This window comes from Ornithorhynchus anatinus, chromosome X1, assembly GCF_004115215.2.
Source record: "Ornithorhynchus anatinus isolate Pmale09 chromosome X1, mOrnAna1.pri.v4, whole genome shotgun sequence".
NCBI lineage: Eukaryota > Metazoa > Chordata > Mammalia > Monotremata > Ornithorhynchidae > Ornithorhynchus > Ornithorhynchus anatinus.
The window spans coordinates 121,906,361-121,908,422 of NC_041749.1; the positions used below are offsets into that span (position 1 = coordinate 121,906,361).

A 2,062-nucleotide genomic window follows, 5' to 3' on the forward strand; every position below is an offset into this window, starting at 1 on the left:
TTTAAGGTTTTCCCGAAAATTTGCAGCGGCCGATGGTACAAATCAAATGCAGGTGTTTGTTTCTTTACTCTGGTTCCCCGGATTTGCACTTTGCCGTAGACTAACAGCACCATCTAGGGGCTCCGAATAAGTCAACTGGACAGGAAAGAGACAATCGAGCGGCAAATTCCCATCCAGTTATCATTCTTCCAAGAGATCCCTGGTTGGCATGTCAAACTCATTCATTTGCAGAAGTGTGTCTTAGGTGTGTGCTTGTTCGGGCCAAATTCTTTCAATTAAACTCAAGAATGGTTCATTTCTAAACCAGAGGCCTTCTTTTAAGGCTGAGTTCGAAGCACAGTGTTCTTACAGCGTAGACCTTGAAGTGCCTGAGCAAGCCTATTGTGATTTGAGTTTTCTAAAATATCTTGGGAATGCATGCAGTTTGGACTGATGCAGCAGATGAAAGTGTGCTGGTTTTCCAGGCAAAGGGAATGTTAACCCACATTACCGCTAATGTTACAAGCACGACAACAGCAGGCATATGGCAGAGCCAGGATTAGAACCCACATCCTCTGCCTCCCAGCCCCGTCCTCTTTCCACTAGACCACGTACTTAGAACAGTGTATTGCAACCACTGGATGCTCAAGACTCTAAACTCTCTGTGAACAGGGAATGTTATATTGTTAGATTGTTCTCTCCTCAGTGCTTAGTACAGTGCTCTGTACACAGTAAGCACTCAATAAATACCATCAGCTACTACTACTATTACTATTTCTACTACTGCTATTACTGCTACTGTTTCTACTGCTGCTATCACTACCGTTATTACTAGCATATAGAGTTGTCCTTCATAATTGCAGAACACATCACTGATGGTGAAATTCACATGCACGCATGTGGCTGTAAAGATCAATATGGGACCCTCCCTCCCCCGCCCCGCCCCAGTCCTGGCCACACTGTATGTATATTGTGTTGTTTCCAGTGCTGGGTGCTGTTTTCTTTCTCCTTGTCTCATTTCTTAAGAAGGTCTTGCTCAAAAAGAGCCACTCCTTTCTAGATAGCGATGTCATGCTGGTCTACCCTCAACAATTGACTTCCAGCATTTTCCTTGTCCTCCTTTTCCTTCTCTTCCTTTTCTTCTTCCTCCTCTTTCTTCTCTTCTTTTTCTTCCTCCTCCTCCTCTTCCTCCTCCTCCTCCTCCTACTAATGCAACAACAACAGACCGTTCTTCTCCAAGTCAGAAGGCTTTCACTATTTTGTTGAATCACTGGGCATTGTTTCGATTCTGGGCCTGTTTCCTCATCTGTAAAATGGGGATTCAATACCTGTTCTCTCTCCTACTTCGAATATGAGCCTCATGTGACTGTGACTGACCTGATTTTCTGGCATCTACCCCTGGGCTTAGCACAGTGCTTGGCAGGTAGGAAGTATTTAACAAATATCACAACTGTTAGCCACTTCTCAGGGTCGCACCTGGAGAGTTTCCAGTACTCTACCAGTCTCGACTATGGGAGGGAGAGTCAAGCAGAGGCCTATCCATTCGATTCCTAGCTTGGGCAGTGGCTAGCGAGTGGAAGGCAATCTGCTGCAAGTCAAAATTCACCCATCCTGGGCAGCAGCGGCGTGGGACTCGAGGGCAGAGACTCAGATTTACTTCACGGAAGGAGGCGATGGTAAAACGCTTCCATATTTTACCAAGAAAACTCTATGGATCCATTACCAGAACGATTGCAGGTGGAGGTGGGGTGTTCTGGGAGAGATGTGTCCATGGCATCTCTATGGGTTGGACACGACTTGACAACTTAAGACAACAACAACAACAACTATTAGCAGCATCTCTAGTAGAGGGGACAATTTATACTGCACCGCTCCCCCACCTCCCCCCACACACACTTCTATGTGTATTAATCCAAATCTCTGCTCTGCCATATTCACCTTAAAGGATCAGAAATTCAAGACTTACACCGACTGCTCCCACCCTGGTATGAGCTCTGGTCTTGTCCCAGCTAGACTATTGCATCAGCCTCCCCAACGGTCTCCTAGCCTCCGGCCTCTCCCCCATCCGATCTCTACCATGTGC

At 46.4% G+C, this 2,062-nt stretch overlaps 1 non-coding gene across 1 annotated transcript; it reads left to right on the plus strand.

Moving 5' to 3' along the window:
- The first annotated feature begins 1,437 nt into the window (after positions 1–1,437).
- LOC114806882 lies at positions 1,438–1,575 on the plus strand. Its single transcript, XR_003754937.1, has one exon. It is a non-coding gene; the product is annotated as a small nucleolar RNA SNORA7 (small nucleolar RNA).
- The last annotated feature ends 487 nt before the right edge of the window (positions 1,576–2,062 follow it).